Here is a 12,144-nt window from a genome sequence, read left to right as displayed (position 1 = left end):
ATTGACTAACAACATTATTTTTTCTAAACCTTGACCAATTTGACAAGTAAGGATTTTAGTTTGTACTTTTGATTAAAAGTGATATAAAGTTGCGTATGTTTTCATAGATGCAGGCAGAACCTTGTGTATTGCTTGATTGTAAGAATTTGTAAGAATATGTACACATACACCAATGCTTATTTTTCCTATAGTTTTAATTTTCTTCTTACTTTTCAGTGCTTGACATATAGGCTTATACAATTTTTATGTAGTCAAATCTACTGTGTTTTCTTGATACTAACTTGGCTGTCATATTTAAAATGCTCTTCCCCAATATGGAGATCAAATAAATGGTCCTTTCTTCCCTAGTTTAACTTTTTGCCCTTCACTATCTAAACTCCTGGAATTTATTTTACTAATGTGGTGTGATGGAAGTTTCTGTTCAAATCTTCATGCACACTTTCTAGTAGTTTAAGGATTATCTTAGAATGAATTGCTTTCTTTTATTTAAGATTATTTATACAGTACTCGTACTTTACAAATGCTAATCCTCCCAACAATCCTATGAAGTAGATACAGTGATTATCTTCATTTTGCAGATAAGGACACTGCTAATGCAGGGGCACCCTGTTGGACCACTGCTCAGGAATGCCATCCAGTCCGGCCCTGGGGGCTAGTCCCTTGTCCTGTGGGGCTGCTTCCCTGAGATTCATGTAGTCCATTCATTTCTACTGATTTTAAGTGCCATGTCTTATGTTTAACTATTCATTGTTTCTGCTGTTTGGATCTCTTTCATGGAGTTTCTTTTTCACTGTAATTGTTACAGCTTTATGTTTTATTAATTTAAGTTTTCCCCTGTCTTTGTTTTCTTTTTTTTTTTTTTTTAAGATTTATTTATTTATACAAGAACTGGGGTACAGGCCAGATGTGTGGGAAGGTGAGAGGATTCACCAGAGACAGAGCGGGGAACAGAACAGGCAGACTGACTAAAATACACTGCTGAGGGGAGCAGCAAGCGAGACAGGAGAGGTCTGCCATGCCATGTGGGTATCTCCCCGGCTGGCCAGGAATTGAACCCGTGCTACAGAGGCTGTAGACAGCTTCATAGCACTGCGCTCAACCTGCTGCGCCACCAGGGAGGCCCATCCCCTTGTCTTTCTTTACTGAAAATTTTTTTTTGTGAGTGACCACTTAATTTTTCCTAAGAGTATTAGAATAATTTGTTAAATTATTCCTATCCTATTAAAAATATTTTTTTAAGTATTTTATTTATTTATTTATTTATTTAAAGATTTATTTATACAAGCACTGGGTACAGTCAGAAGCGCGGGAGGGTGAGAGAATTCACCAGAGCCAGAGCAGGGAGCAGAACAGGCAGACTGACGAAGTACACTGCCGAGGGGAGCAACGGGTGGCAGGAGAGGTCTGTGAGCCATGTGGGACCCTCGCTGGCAGCCAGAATTGAACCAGCGCTGCAGAGGCTGTGGGCAGCTTTGCAACCTAGCGCTCAACCACTGTACCACCGGGGAGGCCCTAAAAATATTTTGATGAAAATAGGAATACAAATTTAAAGGTAATTTGAGGGGAATTGGTCTTCCATCATCATACATTGGGATTTTTTTTTTTTTTTTTTTTTTTTAACTTGATGGCAAGCTTAAAAAATGCTTATAAGGCTCTCCAGGAATGTGCCACACTGAAGTGCTATGGGCAGTAGGGGTAACAGATGGACCAAAAATCCATGCCGCACTCAGAGGGCCTACCTATTCTTCCACTCCAACCACACATGTCTGAGTTGTCAAGATATTCCTCCAATTATTCAAGATAAGCTGGAATTCCAAAATGTTATGTAAAATATCTTGACTTTTTAAATTTAAATGTTAGCTAATTTAGGTTAACACCACATTGCGCTCTCACACACCCACACACACAACCAAACAGAATCCTTAAGCTACCTAGCTTTGCAACCTTTTAAAAATTAAGAATTGTCCTATAAAAACCTTATGGAACTAGTGTTTGTCTTAGAGGTAGTTCTTTGATCAAGTGTTAAGATTAACAATGTTTGTGTTTTAGGTCTTACTTTACTCTTTGAGTACAGTTGATGTCATATTTTCCATAAAAATTATATTAGAGATGTTACTGAGATTGTTCAGATTTTAAGAATATCACAGGTGTAGTTCTGTTTTATTATTTGGGAATTTGATTTTTTTCTTCATCTTGATTAGGTTGGCTAAAACTAACATTTTTGTGATTTTATTTTTTCTTTTGGTCTCCCTTCCAGGCATCAGAAAACAATATTTTACAGGTTTATAGTCTTGATCTTTGTTTTGTTTACTGATTCCTTTCTCTTGCTATCACCAATACAAAATGAACCAGTTTCTTCAGTTTCTTTTAATAAGGAACATATCTCTATATGCATGCTTTTTAGTGGTGCTCTAGCTTTCAAACTTTTTTAATATACCATTTTTTCATTATTATATTTTCCCTAAATGTTCTATCGCTGTTGTTACTGCTTTCTCTTGGAATTTTGTTCTGTTAGGAAAATAATTTTTAATTTCCAAGTGTTGTTTTGTTCCCAATTAGACTTTCAATGTTAAAAAACTAGTTTTAATGCCTTAACTTCATCATAGTACAGACTACACAAGTATTATTCTTTGGAATTTTTTTTTTTAAGATTTATACAAAACTGGGAACAGTAAGAAGTGCGGGAGGGTGAGAGAATCCACCAGAGACAGAGTGGGGAACAGAGCAGGCAGACTGACGAAATACACTGATGAGGGGAGCAGCAGGCACAGCAGGAGTGGTCTGCGCACCAGGTGGGACTCTCGCCCGGTGGTCTGGGATCGAACCGGTGCTGCAGAGGCTGTGGTCAGCTTTGCAGCCCAGCACGCAACCACTGTGCCACCAGGAGAGGCCCTCTTTGGGATTTTTTAAACCTTTTCTTTTATAGCTTAATGTGATCAATGTCAGGGAACCTTCTGGTACTTGAAAAGAAAGTGTCTGTAGCTCGTAGAGTTTGGTGGATATCTACTATGTCTATATTTACAATAACTTTTCATCTGTATATATAGTTAGTTCTGCTGTATTGCCACATACATATTCTTAGAAACCACCATGTTATGCAGAACTGTACAATATAAAAAACACAGTTTATGGAAAAAATGAGAACAGGATGCAGGCCCAAATAATTAGCTAATGACAAACGGACAGAAAAGATACACTAATAATGATGCTAGCTTAGCTTTACACACGGTAAATGGTTAAGAAGTTAAAAAGTGCTTTAGTAAATATGTCATTTTATCTTGAAGAAGACCTGAAATTTGCTTGTGGAAGTGGACTTTTGGGGGGTAAATACTGTGAAATTTTGCCAAGTTGTGGAAAATGGGCTTTGATATAAAATTCGATGGATAATAGTTCAGCAGATGTGAAAGGGTAAGGCTCCTAATGAATAGTGGGCACAAGCAGTGAACGGAGGGAGCAGGTGGGGCTTGAGGGTTTTGTGTGTGTGTGTGTATAGTGTGTCCCTGCGTGACTGGGTTCAGCTGGGTTCTTTGTCTACTGTGTCTTAAGGATGTTATTTCACTTATTTTCAAATAACTTCCTTTTATGTTTAGGTATTTTATTATTTTTAATTCTGCACATAAAGGTTCAATCCTGATCTTTCTTTGTTTCGTTACTAGCTTATTCATTCCTGAATATCTGCTATAGGGTCAGGCCTGCAAGGTTCTGGGCACTCCTGGCCAGGATATTTCTTTGTCCTAAGGGGTACAGCTCCTAACACATAGTGCACACCAATAGTGAGAGGGAGCAGGTAAAGTTTGAGGGGTGTGTGTGTGTGTGTGATTATAAATTGTATCATTCATCATTGATAAATTTCCATTTTTCTCTTTCCAATGACTAAAATTGCTGTCACTTCCACTCTTTTGTTGTTTATTCGGATTTGCTTGATCTGTGCTGCCCTTTTTACTTTATGGACATCAATTTAGAGTGGTAGTTCAAATGACAATGCACTGGCGCCAGGCTGCATAGATTCAAATCTGGCAGCTCCATCTACTATGTGACCTTGCACAAGTTACTTAACCTTTATGTGCTTTATTTTCTTCATTTGTCAAATGGGATTAATATTGGAATCCACTGTATTTGGCTTTTATGAGGAGTAAATGAATACAAATAACATGGTTTGCATAGTGCCTGTCACATTTTATATCCTTAATAATATTTTTTTTTAAATTTTTTTTTTTTTTATTAATAGAGGCATGTTTTTTTTTATTTATTTATTTGTTTGTTTGTTTTGTTTATACATGCACTGGGTACAGTCAGAAGCACAGGAGGGTGAGAGAATTCACCAGAGCCAGAGCGGGGAGCAGAGCAGGCAGAAGGGCCGAAGGACACTGCTGAGGAGAGCAGTGGGCGGCAGGAGAGGTCTGCGCGCCATGTGGGACCCTCCTCTGGTGGCCGGGGAGCAGCCGGGGATCGAACCGGCGCTGCAGAGGCCGCGGGCAGCTTCGCAACCCAGTGCTCAACCGCTGCGCCACCGGGGAGGCCCCCTTAATAATATTTTAACTTTTACTTGCCACTTTGAATATTTCTTTTGGATATGGAATATAGATTTCAGTCTGAAGTTACCTTGGGAGTCTTTATCTTTTAAAAGGAGAGCTTAATTATAAAATGAATGCTTTATATCCTTAAAAAGCTTCCTATATAATGCTTCAGAGAAGATAACCTTTGCTTCTCATCCCTGGTCCCCACCTGAGTTTTTTAGGAGTTTTAAAATTTTATCTACAAAAATCTAAACTTTTACAATCTACCTAGGTAAATATAACTATTAAATTTTCCATCTCTCTTTTTTTAAGATTTATTTATTTATTTTTGCATAAAAGAACTGTGTGTACGCCAGAGGTGCAGGGTGTGAGAGGATTTACCAGAGACAGAATGGGGAGCAGAATAGGCAGATCTACCCGAAATACACTGCTGAGGGGAGCAGTGGGCAAGACAGGAGAGGTCTGCTGCAGCTGGGAATAGAACTCAAGCCATTGTGATGATAGGGCTGATACTTAACTCTTAGGCTACCAGGGAGGGCTTCCATCTGTCATTTTAAATATTTCTTGAGTGTGTCTCATGCTTACTAATTACTGTTTTGATATTATTGTTTTAGAATTTAATGTTATTGCATCTCTAGTCTCTTTTGCATATGAATTTTAATTTTAATTTCTTTGCTATGTTTACTACATTTTGGGAGATTTTGCTCAAGGATTCCCTCCCGTCCCCATTCTAATTATGTCTTAAAAAATTACTTCGTAGTTTTGTGTTTTTTATCTTATTGTCTGTAAATCCAAATGTTTTCCCCTTTTTCAAATTTGAGTATTAACAGATGTATCCACACATGGAATTTGTCCCATAACAGAGAGTGTAACTCACCTCAAATACCTTCCTTTTCTAATACTTTTTCTCATTCATTTTACCTATTTTCTTTTGGGAAAAGGTCTTTCCCAGACAAGTCAGGCCATAGCTCTGACAGGTCAGCTATGGCCTTAGCTTAGCTAATCAATATATTACTCCCCAGAGTTTTGACTCAAGTGAAACAAGGTGGACAGATCAGATTCAGGGAAGCAGACATGGAGGGAAGGTTGCAGGTCATCCATTCTTCACAGCATTAGTGCTTTTGCAGGACTCTCTGTCCTGTGATATGGTTCCTGTGGCCCCTGTGTCATGGTCTTTCATACTCCTTCAGCCCTCTGTTAAACTTGGACTTTTAGTCCATCCTCAATTCTCTATGTTCGGGAGTTAGTTTCCCAGTTCATTTCAGACTGTTGCTTGTACACAAGAAAACTAGCTGTAGATTTTTCCTCAGACCTTTTGTTGAAGAGCTAAACTTTGGAAGATTGAATGAACACCAGGGAGAGCTGGGGAGGATGCCAACTTTTGTATTGTTTATGGGCAGGTAGGATCTGTGGCCTGTCTGATGGTGCTGCTTTTCACTGTGTAGGAAAGAGTACAGTCATCTCAGAAGGAAAAGAGTCTGGCTACTTCTGCCTTTAGGAAGGTAAGACTGTGCTTGGCCCCATCTTGGTACAGTTGCATTATTGAGCAGCTCTGTCCAGTAGTTGGACTAGGATTGGAGAGGCTTCTGTAGGATGGAGGCTCATAAAATAATGGTGACTGTAGTTAGCGTCTGTCCCAACATTTAATTTTGCTTCAGCCATTGATCCTACAAATTAGGGGCTATTGCCAGAATCTCTCAGAATCTTCTTTTTTTCTTTTTTAGATTTATTTTTTATTTTTTATACACGAGCTGGGGTACAGGTCAGGGCGGGAGGGTGAGAGGATTCATCAGAGACAGAGTGGGGAGCAGAACAAGGCAGACTACCGAAATACACTGCTGACGGAAGCAGCGGGCACTACAGGAGAGGTCTGCCACGCCAGTGGGAATCTCCCTGGCCAGCCAGAAATTGAACCCGCACTGCAGAGGCTGTGGACAGCTTCACAGCTCTGTACTCAACCCGCTGCACCACCGGGAAGGCCCAGAATCTTCTCTTTTTATGATTTGGGACTCCAATGCTGATTTTTCATGCAGGTCTGTTCAGGTCAATGCTTAACTAAGTCTTGTTCCTTTCATCTGCATAATGTCTATCAGACATGTAACCAATTTTATGACTAATAGGTTGCAAGTCTCTGTCTCTTTAAAATTTTATTGGCTGTTTTACTTAGTTTGGCTCATATGAAATTGCCAATATTTGGCTACTTTTGATATACAGAAATGGCAATTTCATGTGATTCAACTCAACATTAAGAGTAGAGCATCTTAAGATGTTGGGGGTGGGAATGCAAAAAAAATTATTTTTTAAACTGTTGTCTTTACTTAAACTCCTTTTGAGAATTGCTGTTTTGGTAGTAGGAAGTAAAATGGAATATAGGTCTAATCCTTAATGATGTAATTTTGCCTGAGGAAAAAATTGTTCCATAGAGACATAAGGGCAAATGAGTTGTTTCGGTCAAACTTTGCTAAAGCTCTCTCCCTTCTAGCTATAAGCATTCACTGTCATTCATTCATCACTTTTATCTGTGCAACAAAGATGATAGCATTTTCCCCCTACTTAAAAGTAACATTTTTAGAGTTCTTTGTCTAAATACATGTTTTGGGGACAAAGTTAATAGGTATATAAGTTTACTACCATTATTTAAAATTCTGAGCTTGTGCTGAGTGACACTACTAACAGAATTTTTTGACTACTAGTGAAATGCTTATGTAATGGCTTGTTTTTCCCTTTTTGAAGATGATTCTATGGATTAAATGTCTGTGCCTAAATTTGTATGCTAGCTGTTGCAGAGCTGAACCTGTCAATTCAGGCATAGTTGCATGTAAGCTTTTATTGTCCCCGAAGAATATCAATTGATTATGGAAACTTAACAGAAACATTACTCAAGTTATCCCTCTAATCTATTCTAGCAATAACTTGTTTGATTCTTAAGCTCTGTGACAGGAGTATTCAGTTCTATAAGCTTTTAAAAATGAAAATCTAGTTAACCAAACAGAGATCCTTGCAAACATCTAGCTTTTTATTTATTTATTTATTTATTTTTTATTTATTTATTTATTGTGATTCAAAGTAATTTAATCAATTATGGTCAAGATACCTACTTTGTAACATATATGCAATGGATTTAAAGAAACTGCCTTCAGTGAAATAATTGGCACATTCTCTGTCTACACTTGTTTTATTTTGAAAATGACTGCAACCTTTTTTTTTTAAAGATTTATTTATTTTTTTACAAGAGCTGGGGTACAGGCCAGAGGCACGGGAGGGTGAGAGGATTCACCAGAGACAGAGCAGGGAGCAAAACAGGCAGACTGACGAAATACACTGCTGAGGGGAGCAGCAGGCGAGACAAGAGAGGTCTGCTGTGCGTTCAACCTCCTGCACCACTAGGGAGGCCAAACTGCACTCTTAACATTCTTTTTACTTTTTAGGTTTTATACTTGAATATTTCTTGACTAACTGCAGTGAAGTACTGCATGAGGTTTATAATACATCAAAATTGGGAGCCTTTACTCAGAGTCAAAAAGCTGAAACATTAGCCTCAGCTTTTCTTTCCCCTGGCCCTTCCTTCCTTCCCCTGCATATTCTTTTTTCCTCTCTGGACTTTGAAAAGAACCAGTTCTGACATTACATCTGATTCTGCTGTAGAGACCAGTTAGCAATGGAACAGTGGAGGAACCCACTGGTTTATTGGAACCTAGAATAGTTTATATGTTTTTGTCAAAGTATTGACCAACATTTGTGTGTGCGGAGTTTTGGTATGAAAGGCTGCACATATGTGCTGGAAGATAAGATGTTATCAGTTACTGTAGATACTGAATCTTTATCACATGGCTGGGTTTGCCAAGAATGCAGTCTTTTCTCTAATCCTGCCATTCTCTTATGATTTATATTTAAGTGAACCTCTACTCTGTCTTCTTAACTCTGTTTGCTTATTGAAATCAGAGAAATGTTTGATGTTAGTTTCTTAAATATCCCACATTCAAACTTAGTGATGTACATTTTGAATTTCACCAGAAATCTGTACCTTCAGAGTTCTTACACAGTCTAATTTATTATACATTTTATACAAGTCATTTTAAGGTATTTAACCAAAGAGTGCTGTAAAATTTGTAGAGCATTGAGAAGTTACAGTGTCTTACAATGTTCAAAGTACATTTCAGATTTGAATTGAGTTTGAAACCTAAAAGTACTTAGTATTTCATCAAAGGAATCAAGCCAGTGCATCACTGTCTAAATTAAGTTTATTTCTAATATTCGAAGTAGTGGTGTATATTTATTTTAGAAAGTATGTACTCCATCCCTGCCCCCTCCAATCCCAGTTCTTCTCCAGTGGCTTAGCTGTGTTTCTGCCTCTCATTCACTTCACTGGCTGCTAGTTATCACAGATAACTAGATACTGGCAAAAGTGACAAAGAACTCTTCAGCTGCTCTTCCCATTGGTTACTTCCCAGTCCACAAGGAAGATTTCTCTGTAGCATTGACACTGATCATTCTCAATTTTTTTTTCCTTTTGGTCTTGTGTGACTCAGAGTTCTTTCTCTTCTCGCTCTATTCCTGCATTAATGAGCATTCCTTGTCATCATTTCTGATTTCTTCCTCTGCCCTTTCCTTAAATGTGCCTGTTTTCACCTGTGGGTCTCTACCCCTTGGTTCTCCTCTTTTCATTGTGCATGTTCATCCATACTGATGTTTAATTACCAAGTATGTGGGCTACTTCCCCATCTAAAACTCCCACCATGACTTCTTTCTTTTTTCCTAGTTAATGACACAGGTTACCCTGTTATCGGCTCTCCTGCTATCCCAGAAAGTAGTAGTGTTGCTATTTGCTATAATTTAGTTGGGGCCAGGAAACACTATTTCCATTAAATTATATAGAAAATTATTTGAGCATCCAGACTCTAAAAATAACCTACCATATCATACCAAACAAGAAAACTCTACTTTTGGATACTTGGGGAGACTCATAACAGCTAATACTATTTTAGTGCTTAGATTGTACCAGACCATGTTTGAAACACTCATATATGCTTCTTTAGTCAGTGCTATAGCTTCCTACTTAAAATCCTTTATTATCACCATTCCATTGTTGAAGAAACTCAGGCAGAGGTATTAAGGAATGTGCTTAAGGAGCAGTTAATAAGTAAATGTAAAGTCAGGACCAGAACCCAGCAGCCCTGATCTTAACTATCTTGCCTCTGCCTTTCTCTCTGCCATTTGTACCACACCCAGTCAGGCTCTATGCTTTAAGCACTTGTGCATTTTTAGTATTTCTGTATCTCTGATTCTGACCCCCTGCTTCACCCACCATTGTTCTTGATTCCTGCTATTAGAAAAATTTCCAGCTGTTCTTTGTGTTTCCAGCTGTGCCACTTCTAAGTGGTACCCTCTTCACCAACACGTTTCTGACACTGGAGTCTACCCATGTTGCTTCTTGGCTTTAAAATGCTTTCAGTGTCAAAACGTACAGACCGCTGTCCACTTACCTGGCACATACTGACTTGTGCTTTCTGATACCCACCTACATATCTACCTTTATTTCTCATCAATTCCTGTTTCACACCTTTCTCCTCTTAGCCGCTGAACCATGTCAGTGTCCTCAGACAATGCTTCCTGTTTCCTCTTCTTATGAACTTATGCAGATTTTTTTCACTTTTGTGTATTGAATGTCAGACCCATTCATTTTTCAAGACTCAGCTGAAATACCACCTCACCTCCAAAGCTTTCTCTTACTTACGTTGTCAGTCATTCAACAGATATTTACTGCACTAGACTCTAGGTATACAGGAGGTGAACAAGCCTGACCCAACTCTTAGGGTGGGACAGGGAAGCTATGGAATTAAACAGTTTCGTAATAGAGTGTTTCCTTCTATCTAGAGGAGAAGGGGGTCCTATTCAAGCTGAAATCTGCATGGATTAGGATTAGCATGTTCAGAAGGGGAAGGGGGAGGGGTGGCAGAGGGTCAGGAAGGAATTCTAGGTTAGAATAAGTGACTATGGAACAGGAATTAGCAAAATCATGGCATGTTCAGACACCTGACAGAAATTTATTAGTCTGCAATAGTGCGGGGGAGGGTGGGCATGCAGGTATTATGTCATCAGTGAGATGTAAGATAAAATTACAAGATACTATCCCAAACTATAGAATGGCTAAAGTAAAAGAAGACTAACAACACTATGGGTTGGCCAGAATATGCATCTTGGGAGGGATTATACTAAAGAAGTAAGCCAGAAGGAGAATGATAAATACCACTTGAGAAGCCAAACAAAGGATCTGACAAAGACAAAGACAAATTTTAAACTCTCAGATCTAAGGCATGCACGGGGAGGGGGAGAAAAGAGGAATGGTGTGAAGGGGAGAAGAGCACAGTGGACTGTAGTGGAGGACTATGCGTACTTCCATGGTGGGAGTACCATAGTGACTGCGCCTGAGGTGGGAAAGCATATAATGTCAAGACACTTAAAGGGCACAAGGGGTTAGGCGCTGCACTGTGAAGTTCTCCACAGCCTCTGCAGTGCTAGCTCGATCCCACGCCAACCAGGGAGCTACCCACATGGTGCAACAGACCTTTCCTGTCTCGCCCCCTGCTCCCCTCAGCAGTGTATATCAGTTGATCTGCCTGTTCTGTTCCCTACTCTGTCTCTGGTGACCTCTCACTCCCACACGTCTGGCCTGTACCCCAGTTCTTGTATACATAGATAAATAAATCTTTAAAAAAAAAACACACTTGAATGTAAGAAAATAGTACTTCAGTAATTAAAAAAAAATAAATTTGGGAATATCAAAGTGGAAATGTTAGAACACTGATGAGAATTCAAAAGATCTAAATAAATGGAGAGATATATCCCAAAATAAAATAAAAAAATATTTTCAAAAATACAATAGAACCATACACATAATACTATATATGCATTTTTTAGAGTTATAGGCAAAATTAGTTAAAAATTGTGCCTACTCGAGCCTCCCCGATGGCGCAGCGGTTGAGCGCTGGGTTGCGACGCTGCCCGCAGCCTCTGCAGCGCGTTCAATCCCCGGCTGCTCCCCGGACACCGGAGGAGGGTCCCACATGGCTCGCAGACCTCTCCTGCCGCCCGCTGCTCCCCTCAGCAGTGTATTTCGGTCCTTCTGCCTGCTCTGCTCCCCGCTCTGGCTCTGGTGAATCCTCTCGCCCTCCCGCGCTTCTGACTGTACCCAGTGCTTGTATAAACAAAACAAACAAACAAATAAATAAATAAAACATGCCTCTATAAAAAAAAAAAATCTTAAAAAAAAAAAAAAATTGTGCCTACTCTTATGATTTTATAGCAAGCTATTAATAGTGAGTTTTTAAATCTTCTCTTTAACCTCATATATTTTCTAATTTATTTTGACTGAGCATCTTATTTTGGAAAAATGAAGAAATGAAATTTTTTTAATATAAGTCTAGATATCTACAAGGTACACAATGAGATGTAAAGGTATTACTCACTGTTGTCTCTCTATCCTCTAGCTTATCGCATAGGGAGTAGCTAGTAGGACTAGACTCATTTATTTTATTTTGTAGATATCTGAGGAAAGATACACTGTATAGTACTGTATACTATACAGTGAAATATTTATAGTATATCCTCTCTAAAACTTTATAAAACT

The 12,144-nt window shown here is 38.8% G+C and overlaps 1 protein-coding gene across 4 annotated transcripts in view; it reads left to right on the top strand.

Annotated features, from left to right (window-relative positions):
- MAN2A1 (mannosidase alpha class 2A member 1) overlaps window positions 1-12,144 on the top strand; it is a 193,169-nt gene that overhangs the window by 42,939 nt on the left and 138,086 nt on the right. The gene's annotated exons all lie outside the window — the stretch shown is intronic.

Source organism: Talpa occidentalis, unplaced genomic scaffold (assembly GCF_014898055.3).
Source record: "Talpa occidentalis isolate TD23 unplaced genomic scaffold, MPIMG_talOcc4v2.1 talOcc4.6, whole genome shotgun sequence".
In the NCBI taxonomy this organism is placed as follows: domain Eukaryota; kingdom Metazoa; phylum Chordata; class Mammalia; order Eulipotyphla; family Talpidae; genus Talpa; species Talpa occidentalis.
Note: the sequence above shows the minus strand (reverse complement) of the source record. Positions and strands in the feature narration are given on the sequence as shown.